We start from the raw sequence: 16614 nt of genomic DNA, 5'->3' as shown, positions 1-16614 counted from the left end.
TTTGCCTTCTTTACATTGAGCTTGGGAGCTAAGAGATAAGATAAAAGCTTCAGAGATAAGAGCACCCAAAGCTGAGGACCTGTGGTTTTCAGCAAATTTTGAAATTGTTTCAAAATTTTTGTTTGAAATTGTCTCAAAATTTTTGCATTGTTTCAGCAAATTTTCATAAGAACCCTAAGCCAGCTGCTATTGGACGTCCCACCCATGACATCGCCCCTGGTGAGTTTTAAAAGAGGGAAGACAGACAGAAGTGCTGGGTGGCTAACATCCTGAGAAGTAATTAATGTCCTCAATCAACACCAGATGGGAACTGGTAGATAAATATGCTAGCTCTATCTCTACTTAAGTGGGATGAATCTGAAGAGCATGCTGTCTGCTGCCTCATGGAGGTCACTGTTGGAACAGAGCCCCAGTTCCCACAGTGGTAACTGGTTTGATAACACCACCCACCAGCTAGTTCCTCTCCCTGTTTCCCTCCCCCTTTCTCTCCTAGTGTTTCCTGGGATCACCTTCCACATAAGTATGTGCACTTAATTTTTTGCGATCTTTTTTTTAACCGACAAAGGTCCAGATAGTTAAAGCCATGGTTTTTCCAGTAGTCACTTATGGATGTGAGAGTTGGACCATAAAGAAGGCTGAGCACCACACAATTGATGCTTTCGAACTGTGGCATTAAAGAGGCTCTTGAGAGTCCCTGGGACTGCAAGGAGATCCAACCAGTCCATCCTAAAGGAAATCAACTCTGAATATTCATTGGAAGGACTGATGCTGAAGCTGAAGCTCTAATACTTTGGCCACCTGATGCAAAGAGCCAGCTCACTGGAAAAGACCCTGATGCTGGGAAAGATTGAAGGCAGGAGGAGAAGGGGACAACACAGGATGAGATGGTTGGATGGCATCACCGACTCAATGGACATGAGTTTGAGCAAACTCCGGGAGGTGGTGAAGGACAGGGAAGCCTGGCACGCTGTAGTCCATGGGGTGGCAGAGTCAGACACAACTGAGCAACTGACCGACAACATGCAACATGTGGAAACTTGTTTCCCCCACCAAGGATCGAACCTGCATCCCTTGCATTGGAAGCACGGAGTCTTAACCACTGGACCACCAGAGAAGTCCTGCACTTGAATTCTTATCTCGGGATCTGCCTCCGGAGACCCCAAACTCAGCCAGAGGAGGAATTGTTATCACCTCCAACTTACAGACCTGGAAACATAAAAAGCTCAAGGCCATTCCAGGTGACACAGTAAGGAGGTAACATGGATGAGCGCAAGATTCCACCTTTTAACCACATCACTGTCCAACAAGCTGCACCCCTCCAAAAGGGAGTACTCTTCTTGCAAGCTCATCGTGGGGGAAACCCGGCTCACCATCTTTTCCCCCCACAAACTTGGTTACTCTCCAGGCTTTAAATTTCAATTGGACAAACGTTTGTTGAGCACTCACAAAATGGCCATGTATGCACCAAAGCCACTGATAACTGATTTGTGGATCGCTGCTCTTAAATAGCTCAAGGTCTAATTGGGAAGTTAGTGTTTAAAAGAAGAAATCTCCAACTGGGAGGATATAATCGCAATTGTTGTTCACCCTTTGGGCTGTTACAACTGTGAAATACTTTTATTCCAGTTGATATATAACTACTATTTCTAGTCTCCCTGAGGGCCTACCATCTGCTGTCTGGGAGCTTCCTCCAAGCCATCCTGGACCTCCCCTTACACCAGCATTTAAAGGGGTGATTTCGGTACTTAAAGGAGACCCAGGACCCTACACTAGGGTTACGAACTCTGACTGACTGACCCCAGTGCCCGATCCGATTATCACAGAGATGAGTCCTTGGTGGGGAAACTCACGTGTCATCAGCTTTATGTGAGCTGGTCAGGTAAGACCTGAGCTAAGTCATTTTGGTTTTATGTTGAACCCAGAAGACAATAGCCTAGAATGCATATGGGATTCTTAGGGAGATGATGAAAATGTTCTGGAATTAGATGTTAGTGATGGTTGAACAACCTTATGAATATTCTAAAAAGGCACTGAATTAAACACTTTAAAGGGGTGGATTTTATGGATGTGAATTCAAGAAAGTTGTTATTTAAACTCAGACTGAGAAAAACAAATACTGTAGGATATCACTTGTATATGAAATCTAAAAAAAATAATACAAATGAATGTATATGCAAAGCAAAAACAGACTCACAGATATAGAAAACAACTTGTGTTTACCAAAGGGGAGAGGTAAGAGGGAGGGGCAAAAGAGGTGCATGGGATTAACAGATACAAACTATTATGTATAAATATATACATAAACATATATGATATAGACATACATGTCTATAAACATATGATATATCTATATAAACAAATAGATAAACAACAAGGATATATTGCATAGCACAGGAATTAATAGCCATTATCTTGTCATAACTTATAATGGAATACAATCTGCAAAAATACTGAAACACTCTGCTGTACACCTGAAACTAATATAATATTGTAAATCACATTTTAAAAGCTGTTATTTAAAAGAAAGAAGGAGGGAGGAAGTTAGAAGGGAAGGGAGAGAATGAAGGAGGGAGGAAAGAAACAAGTTAAGTGTTAGTCACTCAGTCACATCCAACTCTTTGTGACCCTATGGACTGTAGCCAGCTAAGCTCATCTGTCTGTGGAATTCTCCAGGCAAGAATAATGGAGTGGATTGCCATTCCCTTCTCTGGGGGATCTTCCCAACTCAGGGATCGAACCTGGGTCTCCTGCATTGCAGGCAGATTCTTGACTGTCTGAGCCACCAGGGCAGCCCTAAAAGGAAAAGTTGTTGTTGTTCAGTTGCTCAGTTGTGTCCAACTCTTTGCAAACCCATGGACACCCTGGCAACGCGCCAGGCCTCCCTGTCCCTCATTGTCTCCCAGAGTTTGCCCAAGTTCATGTCCATTGCACTGGTGATGCCATCCAGCCATCTCATCCTCTGACACCCTCTTCTCCTTTTTCCATCAATCTTTCCCAGCGTCAGGGTCTTTTCCAGTGAGTCAATTGTTTGCATCAGATGACCAAAATGCTGGAACTTCAGCTTCAGCGTCAGTCCTTCTAATGAGTATTCAGGGTTGATTTCCCTTAAGATTGATTGGTTTGGTCTCCTTTCTGTCCAAGGGACTCTCAGAAGTCTTCTCCAGCACCACAGTTCAAAGGCATCAATTCTTCAGTGCTCTGCCTTCTTTACGGTCCAGCTCTCACAACCATATGTGACCAGTGGGAAAACCAAAGCCTTGACAATACAGACTTTCATCAGCAGAGTAATGTCTCTGCTTTTTAACATATTGTCTAGGTTTGCCATAGCTTCCCTGCCAAGAAGCAATCGTCTTCTGATTTCACGGCTGCAGTCACCATCCGCAGTGATTTTAGAGCCCAAGAAGAGGAAATCTGCCACTACTTCCACCTTTTCCCCTTCTATTTGCCATGAAGTAATGGGGCCAGATGCCATGATGTTCATTTTTTTAATATTTAGTTTTAAGCCGGCTCTTTCACTCTCCTCCTTCACCCTCATCAAGAGGCTCTTTAGTTCCTCTTGGCTTTCTGCCTTTAGAGTGGTATCATCTGCTTATCTGAGGTTGTTGATGGCTTCCCTGGTGGCTCAGAGGATAAAGCATCTGCCTGCAATGCAGGAGGCCTGGGTTGGATCCCTGGGTTGGGAAGATCCCCTGGAGAAGGAAAATGGCAACCCACTCCAGTATTCTTGCCTGGAGAATCCCATAGACAGAGGAGCCTGGTGGGCTACAGTCCATGGGGTCGCAAAGAGTTGGACATGACTGAGCGACTTCACTTCACTTCACTTCACCTTGATTCCAGCTTGTAACTCATCCAGCCCGGCATTTCTTGTGATGTGCTCAGCGTATAGGTTAAATAAACAGGGTGACAGCAGACACATGCCCTAGAGTCTGTGCTCTTCAACAAGAGAAGCCACCGCAACGAGAAGCCTGTGCACCGCAACTACGCTACCTGCCGCAACTAGAGAAAAAAAGCCCATGAAGCAATGAAGACACAGTGACCAAAAACAAAATAAAACTTTAAAAAAACACTAAAAAAAATAAAATGGTGGTATTTTGTTCATGAAGGATTTTTGCATTGATTTTTATGTTTTCAAATATTGCATTAAAATATGTATCTTGAAGACTGAGTTTTTGGGGTGCCTCTTAAATTCTGCATGCAAACCAAATGTCTCACTTGCCTCCCCTTGATCCAGGCAATCATTGTCTGGCATTTTCCATGATTTAAAGTTTGTGGCCAGTGGGTCCTCACCCACCTCTGCATATTCCTTCTCTGCCTTCCAAAGAGACATGTTCAGGCTGAGGAAGCTTAAAGAAACTGGTCTCTTTCTTATCCGCCCCTGCTGCCATCCTGGGGCTTCACCTCTCCCTTCCCCAAGGCTATTCTTTCTGCATCCCTCATTCCCCCTCAAAGATGTTTTGAGAGAGAAGCAAAATGATTAGAGAGTGCAAATCAAAACTACAACGAAGTACCACCTCACGCCAGTCAGAATGGCCATCATTAAAAGTCTACAAATAAATGCTGGAGAGGGCGTGGAGAAAAGGGAACCCTCCTACACTGTTGGCGGGAATGTAAAGGGATGCAGCCGCTATGGAGAACAGTATGGAGGTTCCTCAAAAAAATAAAAATAGAGCTACCCTATGATCCAGCAATTCCATTCTTGGGCCTATATCCAGACAAAACTCTATTTCAAAAGGATACATGCATCCCTTGTCCGCTGCAGCAGTATTCACAATACCCAAGACATGGAAGCAACCTAAATGTCTATTAATAGCTGAATAGATAAAGATGTGGTGCATGTACACAATGGAATATTACTTGGCCATGAAAAAGAATGAAACAATGCCATCTGCAGCACCATGGATGGACCTAGAGATTATCATACCAGGTGAAGGAAGTCAGATACAGAAAGACAAATAGCATATGATATCACTTGCATGTGAGATCTAAAATACACACAAATATACACAAACGAACTTACCTTCAAAACAGACTCCCAGACACAGAGAACAGACTTGGTTGTCAAGGGGGAGGGGGTAGGAGAGAGATGGATTGGGAGTTTGAGGTTAGCAGATGCAAACTATCATGTATAGGATGGATAAACAAGAGGGTCCTTACTGTGTAGCACAGGGAACTGAATTCAATATCTTCTGATAAACCATAAAAAAAGAAAGCAAGTGGCAAGACTGATGCTGTCTCTGTCATCTCTCAAGTTGACCCCCTTGGCAATTTCAGCTCTGCCTTGTTCATCTACTTCTTATGTTTGCTTCTGAGGTGTGAAAGCCACTTTGAAGAAAGCCTTTATCCTTGGTCATTAGTATGTGGGAACCATGGCACTGGCCGTCTTGAGATGCAACACTTTGGTGACACTTCGACCATTTCAAGACACACCAAAATCCTCCTGGCACATCAACCGTGTGAATGCAAGCCTGCTGAAGGCTGCCTGGGCTGGATCTCTCTGACCTTTCCACTGACCTTCAGCATCTTCCTAAGAACTGGGAGTCCCTGGTGGCTCTGATGATAAAGACTCCACCTGTGATGCAGGAGACCTGGGTCCAATTCCTGGGTCAGGAAGATCCCCTGGAGAAGGAAATGGCAACCCTCTCCAGTATCCTTGCCTGGAGAACTCCACGGAAAGAGGAGACTGGTGGGCTACAGTCCACGGAGTCGCAAAGAGTCAGACACAACTGAGTGACTAACACATACGCAAGAACTGGGGGAAGGGACAGAAGTGCTGGAGAGGAAGAGAAGAGGGAAGCCACTCAGGGGTGTAGGCACCATCCAAAGAGGTTATTTTGGAAACAGCTATTTTATTACCCATTTTTCTGCACAAAGAAGAAATCTCAAATTACAGGGAAGGTTCAAACTTGACAGATGTAATAGTAGTGACGAGAATAGGAATATGAATAATTAGGGGGCTTCCCTGGTGGTTCAGAGGTAAAGAATCCACCTGCCAGTGCAGGAGACATGGGTTCGATCTCTGGTCCGGGAAGATCCCACATGCAGTGGAGCAATTAAGCCCATGCACCACAACTATTGAGCCTGTGCTCCAGAGCCCAGGAATCGCAATCACTGAAGCCTGCGTGCCCTAGAGCCTGTGCTCCACAAAAAGAGAAGGCACCGCAATGAGAAGTCCATGTACTGTAACTAGAAAGCAGCCCCTGCTCGCTGCAGCTACAGAAAAGCCTGCACATCAATGAAGACCCAGCACAGCCAAAAATAAATCAATAAATAAAAATGTTTTAAAAGATTAAATAGGAAGTACTTTCCTAGTGTTACCTACATACCAGGCACTTTACACATATTAACTCACCTTAACAAGGCAGATGTGATCACCATCCCACCCTACAGATAAGGAAACCCAGGCCCAGAGAGGTGAAGTGACTTGCCCAAAGTCACACAGCTTGTAAGTGGCAGAAGCAGGACTCGAACCCAGACCATTTGGGCCAACTGTCCAGTCTCTGAACTGCTATGTTACAGCTGCCCCCTGACTATTGTGGCTATAACAGTCTTAATGATTACTCTAATGATAATAACATTAATCATCAGGAATATTCATTACTAATAATTATTAGTTGATTCTAATAGCAATGTAACGCTGCCTCATTTGGAGAGAGTTTATTTACTGCACACAAGACACCCAAGCCAGAGTCTTCCCTAGGGTTCTTCTAACAAAACTGGGAGAGAGACTCTCTTGTCCCCATTCTTCAGATGTGGCAATGGGTTCACAGAGGCCAGGGACCTTGCTCAAGACACACAGCCAACCGTCCATCCTGCAGCTGGGCTTGGAGCCACAAAACCCTTGGACCACATCACAATTGCCCACGAAACAAGAAAGATCACACACTATTTTTAATTCTCTTCTCTTCCACTGCACACAGCAGCCTCCCTCTCAGGACAGCTGACATTTCCCCTCCGATGGATGTAGCAGCTCTCATTAGAGTCTTAGCCTTGGTAAGGCACTGAATGAGCCAAGCTGACTCCTTTGGCCATATTTTTAGGCTTTCTTCCACTTGAAAATTCAGAATTTCTGGATCCCTTCAGGGTGGAATCCAGTGCACATTAATGAACTATCTGGGTCACTCAATCAAAACACCAGTCAGAGAGGCAACAAATGAGCACCTGCTGTATGCCAAATGTTGTTCTAGTCTGAGGATACAGCTGTGAACAAAATAAATATCCCTGCCCTCAATGAGCTGATGTTCTAATAAAGAGATAAGGGTTATTGATCAGGCCACAAGTGTGTAAAGATAACTTCAGATATATGTATACATTTATGGGACTTCCCTGGTAGTCCAGTGGTGAGGACTCCATGCTTCCAATTCAGGGTGTTTCAGGTTCGATCCCAGGTCTGGGAACTAAGATCCCACATAGGCACGGGGTGTGGCAAAAAAAAAAAAAAAAAAAACTTTTAAACTGGGATCTGAAGGAGATAGAGTGATTACAATTACCATGCCTCAGTTTCCTTATCTGTAAAATGGGACTGACAAGGCACAGTTGTGGGAAACATTGGTGATGGGAGTGATGCAAAAGGTTTGGCCCCAGTGTCCAAAGGCATGACTACAATCCATGTTAAGGTCCTGGGAGCTCTACCCACTTCCTGCCCCAACACCGACTGGGCTCCAAGGCACTGGGATGCACTGGCTGCCTTTTTATTATTATCATTATTACTGGAGTAAAATTGCTTTACAATGTTGTGTTAGTTTCTGCTACAACAAAGTGAATCAGCTATTTGTTGTTGTTCAGTTGCCAAGTCATGTCTGACTCTTTGCAACCTCACCGACTGCAGTATGCTAGGCTTCCCTGCCCTCACCACCTCCTGAAGATTGCCCAAGTTCATGTCCATTGAATTGATGATGCCATCCAACCATGTCATCCTCTGTCACCTTCTTCTCCTTCTGCCTTCAATCTTTCCCAGCACATATCCTCTCCCTCTTGAACCTCCCTCCCACCCCTTCATCCCACCCCTTTAGGTCATCACAGAGCACCGAGCTATCTTATGTGGTACTGCCTAGGTAGTCCCTCCTCCAGGCTCCTGCCCTGGCTCACCAGCTTTTTGGTTGGTTAAATTTAGCTCGGGTTACTCTGTGCTGAGTAAATTGCCTCACTGCAAAAAAAGTGGAAGACGACTAAACCTGTTAACAGTGTTTGAAACCCACTCACTAAAATATTTGCAACCATCACAATAATGGCTTGGATTTCCATCTTGGTTGTCTCTTGGGAGCTCAGGTTGGTGCAAACCGTCTGTGATACCTGGTACAGGGGTTAAGAGGCTGCACGCTTGCGTCAAGCAGACATGAGTTCGATCCCAGCTCCTGTAACTGACCTGCCCAGCACTAGGGCATTCTGTTTCAGTGCACCTGTAAATGGTACTGATGATTTGTGCCTCAATGATGAAATGTTGGGGGCTGAGCACAATGGCTGGCAATACTGATGACCAAGGGGCTGCCCAAGTGGCTCAGTGGTAAAGAATCCGCCTGGAGACAGATGCAGGACACGCAGGAGACCTGGGTTCAACCCCTGGGTCAAGAAGATCCCCTGAAGGAGGGAATGGTAACCCACTGCAGTATTCTTGCCTGGGAAATCCCATGGACAGAGGAGCCTGGTGAGTTACACTCCATAGGGTCACAGAGTCAGACACGACTCGGAAACTGAGCACACACGCATAACTGGAGACCAACAGCTCAGTGGTTACAAGGAACAAGAACTGGAGGCAGGCTGCTTGGGCTCAAGCGTCACATGAGCCCTGTGTGATCCAGGGCAAGTGACCTCACCTCTCTTTGCCTCAGAGTCCCCATGTGCAAAACGGGGCCAATGATACTACCTAACTCATGGAGTTGTCGTAAGATTTCTTTTTAAAGAAAACATCATTTATTTATTTTTGGCTGTGCTAGGTCTTCATAGCTGTGCGTAGGCTTCCTCTGCTTGCGGCAAGCGGGGGCTACTCTTTGTTGTGCGAAGGCTTCTCACTGCAGCGGCTTCTCCATAGGCTCTGGGCTCGGGGGCTCAGTAGTTGTGGCATGCGAATTCTAGGGTGCGTGCAATTCAGTAGTTGCGACACACAGACACACAGCTCACAGGCTCTAGAGCTCGGGCTCAGTAGCTGGGGCACAGGGCTTAGTTGCTCTGAGGCATGTGAAATCTTCCCAGACCAGAGATCAAACCTGTGTCCCCTGAATTGGCAGGCGGATTCTTGTCTGCTGCACCACCAGGGAAGTCCTAAGATCCTTAAAGTTAATCCTTAGAAAACATTTTGGAAATTGGCCATGCTATACAATTCCAGGGGGCACCACTGCGTATTTAGCTTGTGTAAAGGGTGATCCAGGACTTGTGCAAAGCAGCAGCACATAGCTGCTATTGCTAACACCTTTATCTGCTAGGATGTTGGTTGTGGGAAAAATTGTCAGTGACTACACTGGGTGTTTTGTATCTGTCACTCACTTTATCCTCCTAGGAACTCTATGAACAGGTGTCATTATTGATCTCCATTTCACAGATTAGGAAACTGAAGCTCAGAGAGGTTGAGTCATCGGTGAATAATCACACAGCTAGGAGTTGATGGATTAGGAATGCACACTCATGCTCATTTCAGGCAGTGGGTCAGAGCCCAGCCATCTAACTAGCTAATTTAGGTGGATTATGCAGTGGTTTAGTTGCTAAGTCATGTCCGACTCTTGAGACCCCATGGACTGTAGCCTGCAGGCTCCTCTGCCCAAGGGATTCTCCAGGCAAGAATACTGGAGTGGGTTGTCATCTCCTTCTCCAGGAGATCTTCCCAACCCAGGAATTCAATCAGGGTCTCCTTGACTGCAGTCAGATTCTTTACCGACTGAGCTATGAGCAAAGCCCTTAGGTGGATTATGGTCAACCATAATTTTAAAAGCTAAGATCATGGCATCCAGTGCCATCATTTCATGGCAAATAGAAGGGGGAAAAGTGGAAGCAATGACAGATTTTATTTTCTTAGGCTCCAAAATCTCTGCAGACGGTGACTACAGCCATGAAATTAAAAGATGCTTGTTTTGCCAACAAAGGTCCGTATAGTCAAAAGTCTGTATATGATTTTTCCAGTAGTCATATACTACTGGAAAGTACATGAGAGCCAGACCATAAAGAAGGCTGAGCACCAAAATATGATGCTTTCAAACTGTGCTGGAGAAGACTCTTGAGAGTCCCTTGGACTGCAAAGACATCAAACCAGTCAGTCCTAAAGGAAATCAACTCTATTCATTGGAAGAATTGATGCTGAAGCTGAAACTACAGTATGTTGGCCACCTGATGTGAAGAGCTGACTCACTGGAAAAGACCTGATGCTGGGAAAGATTGAGGGCAAAAGGAGAAAGGGGCGGCAGAGGATGAGATGCTTAGATAGCATCACTGACTCAATGGACATGAGTTTGAACAAACTCTGGGAGATAATGGAGGACAGAGAAACCTGGCATGCTATAGTCCATGGGGCTGCAAAGCATTGGACACAACTTAATGACTGAATGACAACAATGGTCAACCATTGTTAGCAATTGGTTCATGGATGGATGGCAGGGGACAGCAAGGATCAAAATGATCCAAGGAAAGATTTACAGCGCAGGAGGAGGTTCTGGTAAGGAAGCTTCTTGTTCTAAAGAGAGCATCCCAGGAAGCCAGTCTTTCCTTCTTCCTAGATGTAAGCAAAGGCCTTGTTACCTGGGATAACAACCATTGTGCAAACCTGAGAGTAGCCAGCCTGGAAACAAAACCAGCTCTCAGGGAAGGTGAATGCTGAAAGAATAGCAGACAGATAAAACTGGATCCTTGATCAAACTCTGCCTGAAGCCCACATCCCACTAGACCTGTGGCTATGAGAATCAACAAAAGACAATAATAAATATGGGGTTTCCTTCTAGGGTGATGAAAATGTCTTGTGATTGTTGCACAGCATTGTGAATGTACCAAATGCCACTGAATTGCATATTTTTAAGTGACTAGTGGTTCATTTTATATTATATGAATTATACTTCAATTTAAAAAAATGTGAGTTGAGTTTTCTGTTACTCACAGCCAAAACTTCATAACCATGACCCCAAAACTGAGTTTTCCACTCTCCTACCCTGAATCCTATGGACATGATTTCCTGTGTCCATATTTCTCAGACTTGTTTGCATTACCAACCTTCAGACTCTGTCTTCCTTATGCTAGCCCATATTCATCTTGTCTTTTTTTTTTTCATCTTGTCTTTTATTAGCAAGTCTCTACCTAAAATTCCAGATAGAATTTTTTTTAATTTAAATTTATTTATTTTAATTGGAGGCTAATTACTTTACAATATTGTATTGGTTTTGCCATACATCAACATGAATCTGCCACGGGTGTACCCGTGTTCCCCATCCTAAACCCCCCTCCCACCTCCCTCCCTGTACCATCCCTCTGGGTCATCCCAGTGCACCAGCCCCAAGCATCCTGTATCCTGCATCGAACCTGGACTGGCGATTCGTTTCTTATATGATATTATACATGTTTCAATGCCATTCTCCCAAATCATCCCACCCTCTCCCTCTCCCACAGAGTCCAAAAGACTGTTCTATACATCTGTGTCTCTTTTGCTGTCTCACATACAGGGTTATCATTACCATCTTTCTAAATTCCATATATATGCGTTAGTATACTGTACTGGTGTTTTTCTTTCTGGCTTACTTCAATTTTCAGAAAAATTTAAGAAGAAGGTAGGATGAACTGAGAGAGTAGCATTGATATATATACACTACCATGCGTGAAATAGACAGGTTGTGTGAACCTGCTGTGTAGCCCAGGGAGCTCAGCTGGATGCTCTCCGACGACCTAGAAGGGTGCAGTGTGGGAGGGAGACACAGAGGATGGGGGATGTATGTACACATATAGCTGATTCATGTTGTTGCATAGCAGAAACTAACCAACATCGTAAAGCAATTATGTGCTGTGCGCTGTGCTTAGTCGCTCAGTCATGTCTGACTCTTTGTGACCCCATGGAATACGGCCTGTCAGGCTCCCCTGTCCATGGGAATTCTCCAGGCAAGAATACTGGATTGAGTTGCCATGCCCTCCTCCAAAGGATCTTCCCAACCCAGGGATCGAACCCAGGTCTCCCGCATTGCAAGCAGATTCTTTACCATCTGAGCCAATTATACTCCAAATTAAAGAAAAAAAATTTAAGACCTACATTCCTGGGAAGAAGCTGTGATTTCACTCATTCAATCAGCCTGCTTTTATTATGCAACTACTATATACTTTGCACTGCCAAGGCAATATGAGGGATTCAAAAGAAGTTCCACAAAAGTTCTCATTCTTTATTCATCAATCTGCTCATTCATTCAGAGATAGTGCTGAATACCTACTGACTCCTGGCACGGTTCTAGATACTGAGAGACAGCAAACAGATAAAAGTCCTACCTAGGGAGGGCCGATGTTCTGGATTGTAAGTGGAGAGAAATGAACAATAAGCAGGATAAATAAGTAAAGTGTATAATAGATTGGGCAAACTGTTCGAGATTTGGGGGACTTCCCTAGTGGCCCACTCCAGTACTCTTGCCTGGAAAATCCCATGGATGGAGAAACCTGTTAGGCTGCAGTCCATGGGGTTGCTAAGAGTCAGACACGACTGAGTGACTTCACTTTCACTTTCCACTTTCATGCATTGGAGAAGGAAATGGCAACCCACTCCAGTGTTCTTGCCTGGAGAATCCCATGGACGGAGAAGCCTGGTAGGCTGCAGTCCATGGGGTCGCACAGAGTCGGACACGACTGAAGTGACTTAGCAGCAGCAGTGGCAGCTAGTGGTCCAGTGGCTAAGACTCTGTGTTCCCAAAGCCGAGGGCCCCAGTTCAAACCCTGGTCAGAGAACTAGATCCCACGCCACATCTAAAGATTCCTCACACCGCAGCTAGAAGACGCCCCAAAGACGGTTGAAGATCCTGTGTGCCACAACTAAGAACCGGGGCAGCCAAATGAATAAATAAATTAATCAAAATAAATATTTAAAAAAAAAGAACTCTTCTACCTTAAAAAAGAGAGAGAGGAAAGAAAAGATATTCAAAGGAATGGGGAATAGGGAAAATGCGTGGGCTCCTATTATAGACAGAGTAGCCGGAAAGGCCTCACTAGAAAGGTGACATCTGAAGAAAGCCTTGAAGGTGAGGGAGGAGCCATGAGAATATCCAGGGGAAAAGCATTTCAAGAAGAGGGAATAGAAACTTCCAAGTCCCAACATTCAAGAAGTTCTTGGTCTCCATGGTAAATGTCTTTTAGAGCCACCATAACGGAGCGCCACAGACCGGGCAACTTACACAGCAGAACTGTATTTCCTTACAGCTCAGGAGGCTGGAAGCCTGAGATCAGTATGTCTGAGGCCTTTCTCCTCGGTTGGCTGCTGGCATCGTCTCCCTGTGTCTTCATGATCACCTTGCCTCGGGGCATGTCTGTCCTAGGCCCCTCTTCTTAAAAGGATCCCAGTCACGCTGGGGGAGGACCTACCCTAATGACTTCATTTTACATTACTTGCCTCTTTCAAGGCCCCATCTCCAAATTCAGCCACACTCTTAAGTTCTATGGGTTAGAAGTTCAGCATGTAAATTTGGGCGGGTGGGGGGGTGGGGAACATGATTCAGCCCCTAATAGTGAAATAAGACTAACCTATGAAACTGGCCAAAACTCCGCAGCAAACAACCAGCTGTTAAATAGTGATGGAGGGACTGTAAACGTTATGAGCATAAAAAGGAGGCTTCACCCAACCTAAATGTCCGTTGACAGAGGAATGGATAAAGAAGATGTGGTACATATATGCAATGGAATATTACTCAGCCATAAAAAAGAATGAAATGATGCCATCCGAAGAAACATGGATGGATCTAGAGATGATCATATCAAGCGAAGTAAGTCAGACAGGGAAAGACAAATACCATACGATATCACTTGTATGTGGAATCTAAAATCCGATACAAATGAGTTTATCTATGAAACAGAAACAGACGTAGAGAACAGAGTTGTGTTTGTGGGGGCAGGGGGAGGGATAAACAGCAGATACACACTCCTGTATGTAAAACAGATAAACAGCAAGGTCCTACTGTATAGCACAGAGAACTACATTCAATGAAAGGGAAAGAAAAGTGAGTCGCTCAGTCGTGTCTGACTCTTTGTGACCCCATGGAGTATACAGTCCATGGAATTCTCCAGCCCGGAATACTGGAGTGGGTAGCTGTTCCTTTCTCCAGTGGATCTTCCTGACCCAGGAATTGAACTGGGATCTCCTGCATTACAGGTGAATTCTTCACCAGCTGAGCTACCAGTTCAGTTCAGTTCACTTCACTTCAGTCGCTCAGTCGTGTCCAACTCTTCTCGACTCTATGGACTGCAGCACACCAGGCTTCCTTGTCCATCACCAACTCCTGGAGTTTACTAAAACTCATGTCCATTGAGTAGGTGATGCCATCCAACCATCTCATCCTCTGTCATACCCTTCTCCTCCTGCCTTCAATCTTTCCCAGCATCAGGGTCTTTCCAAATGAGTCAGCTCTTTGCATCAGGTGGCCAAAGTATTGGAGGTTCAGCTTCAATATTCCAATGAATATTTAGGACTGATCTCCTTTAGGACGGACTGGTTGGATCTCCTTGCAGTCCAAGGGACTCTCAAGAGTCTTCTCCAACACCACAGTTCAAAAGCATCAATTCTTCAGTGCTCGGCTTTCTCTGTAGTCCAACTCTCACATCCATACATGACCACTGGAAAAACCATAGCCTTGACAAGATAGACCTTTGTTTGCAAAGTAATGTCTCTGCTTTTCAATATGATATCTAGGTTGGTCATAACTTTCCTTTCAAGGAGTAAGCGTCTTTTAATTTCATGGCTGCAGTCACCATCTGCAGTGATTTTGGAGCCCAAAAAAATAGTTTGACACTGTTTCCACTGTTTCCCCACCTATGTGTCATCAAGTGATGGGACCAGATGCCATGATCTTAGTTTTCTGAATGTTGAGCTTTAAGCCAACTTTTTCACTCTCCTCTTTCACTTTCATCAAGAGGCTCTTCACTTTCTGCCATAAGGGTGGTGTCATCTGCATATCTGAGGTTATCGATATTTCTCCTGGCAATCTTGATTCCAGCTTGTGCTTCATCCAGCCCAGCGTTTCTCATGATGCACTCTGCATATAAGTTAATAAGCAGGGTGACAATATACAGCCTTGACGTACTCTTTTCCCTATTTGGAACCAGTCTGTTGTTCCATGTCCAGTTCTAACTGTTGCTTACTGACCTGCATACAGATTTCTCAAGAGGCAGGTCAGGTGGTCTGGTATTCCCATCAGAGAAACCCTATATTCAATATCCTGTAATAAACCATAATAGAAAAGAATATGAAAAAGAATATGCATATATATATTTATAACTGAATCACTTTGCTGTACCAGAAACCAACACAACATTGTGAATCAACTATACTTCAATTTTCAAGAAAGAAGGCTTCACTGAAACTGTTTTTTAAACAGTGATAGGAAGGAAATGGCAACCCACTCCAGTGTTCTTGCCTGGAGAATCCCAGGGACAGAGGAGCCTAGTGGGCTACTGTCTATGGGGTCGCACAGAGTCGGACACGACTGAAGCGACTTAGCAGCAGCAGCAGGATTTGGAAAGGAATCAGAAGTGAAGGGAAGGGAAGGTCCGGTGGTAAAGATTTCACCTTCCAATGCAGGGAGTGGGGGTTCAATCCCTGGTCTGGAAGCTAAGATCCCACAGGCCTCCTGGCCAAAATACCAGAACATAAACAACAAAAGGAATATCACAACAGATTCAATACAGACTTGAAAAATGATCCACATAAAACAAAAATCTTAAGAAGAAAAAGAAACAAAAGGAAGAATGTGGTCATAATAGTAAAGGAGAAACCAGCATGCAATATCTAGGTGATTCACAAATGCTATGACCAAAGGATTGCCCAATTTCACCACTATAACAAAGAATTCCAAGTCCCAGGGACTTAACAAAACAAATGTTTCATTTTCCCCTGCTTCATTCCCAACAGAGGAGACAGGAGGTTATAATTTGGATCCAGGATGACAGAAGTTCCATCTCATCACGGCAGGAAAAAGGGAATGTGGCATGTCACACGCTGGCTTTTAAAACTCCCACCTAGAAATGACTCAAGTCCCTTTCACTTACATCTTACTAACCAGAGCAAGTCATGTGGTCATATCTATCCTCCACGTAGAAGAATCAGAGGGCCAGAAATAGCACCAAGGATAATATTCAGTGAATATCACTAGCGATAAATATTACCAATAACTAGGTTGATCATCACTTCCCTAATTGCTCTTCCCATCAGACTGCTCATGAGTAAGAACCTCATTCAAGTTGACTTTGCAAAGTTAGGTGCTCAATAAATGGTAACAATGGCTATATTGAACCCCCATCCCAATGTCTGGAACAACATAGGAGCAGAGTAAATGTCTGATGATAAATCAAATGCGAAGGTTTGGCAGCAAATGAAAGTGCAGCACACTGAAAAAGTACAAATGATACATGGATGGAGGAGGCAGAAGTTTGAGAAAATAGTGAAGAGGTTGGTCCATTCACTGGCAC

General features: G+C 44.5%; 1 protein-coding gene across 8 annotated transcripts in view; it reads right to left on the bottom strand.

The window, feature by feature from the left end:
- The window catches only part of CACNA1A (calcium voltage-gated channel subunit alpha1 A), a 347269-nt gene that overhangs the window by 305802 nt on the left and 24853 nt on the right, over window positions 1-16614 (bottom strand). The gene's annotated exons all lie outside the window — the stretch shown is intronic.

This window comes from Bos grunniens, chromosome 7 (assembly GCF_055505025.1).
Source record: "Bos grunniens cultivar Pamir isolate PY7600 chromosome 7, Bosgru_T2T1.0, whole genome shotgun sequence".
Lineage (NCBI taxonomy): Eukaryota > Metazoa > Chordata > Mammalia > Artiodactyla > Bovidae > Bos > Bos grunniens.
The sequence above is the reverse complement of the archived record's forward strand: the minus strand, read 5'-3'. Positions and strand labels throughout refer to the sequence as shown.